The sequence below is a fragment of the Ailuropoda melanoleuca genome, chromosome 17 (assembly GCF_002007445.2).
Source record: "Ailuropoda melanoleuca isolate Jingjing chromosome 17, ASM200744v2, whole genome shotgun sequence".
NCBI lineage: Eukaryota > Metazoa > Chordata > Mammalia > Carnivora > Ursidae > Ailuropoda > Ailuropoda melanoleuca.
The window spans coordinates 18,026,893-18,027,435 of NC_048234.1; positions in this window are offsets into that span (position 1 = coordinate 18,026,893).

Genomic DNA, 543 nt, shown 5'->3' on the forward strand with positions numbered 1-543 from the left:
ACGCAGTAATATCCATAATAAAATGCTGACACCATGGCTCAAGTGGGGTATGGTTTTAAAATAAAATAAATAAAATTAAATTAAAATAAAATAAAAATATATTTTAAAAATTTTCCAGGGGTGCCTGGGTGGCTCAGTTGTTAAGCATCTGCCTTCACCTCAGGTCATGACCCCAGGGTCCTGGGATCAGCCCCGCATTGGGCTCCCCCAGCTGGAAGCCTCCTCCCTCTCCCACTCTCCCTGCTTGTGTTCCCTCTCTCGCTGTGTCTCTCTCTCTGTCAAATACATAAATAAAATCGTTAAAAAATTTTTTTCCCAGCCTTCTTGAGCTATAAGTGGACATACAGCACTGGGAAAGTTTAGAATATTAAACAGATTTGATCCGTGAATATGGAATTCATTAGGTGTTGTTACTCTGAATCATTAAATGAGTTCGGAAGACAAGAAATCTTCTTTACAAGAGTTTTCAATACATGTAAACGTTTTCTTCCAACCCTATTAGTTATTTCTCTCCCAACTTCATCTTTCCCACTAACCCCCCCC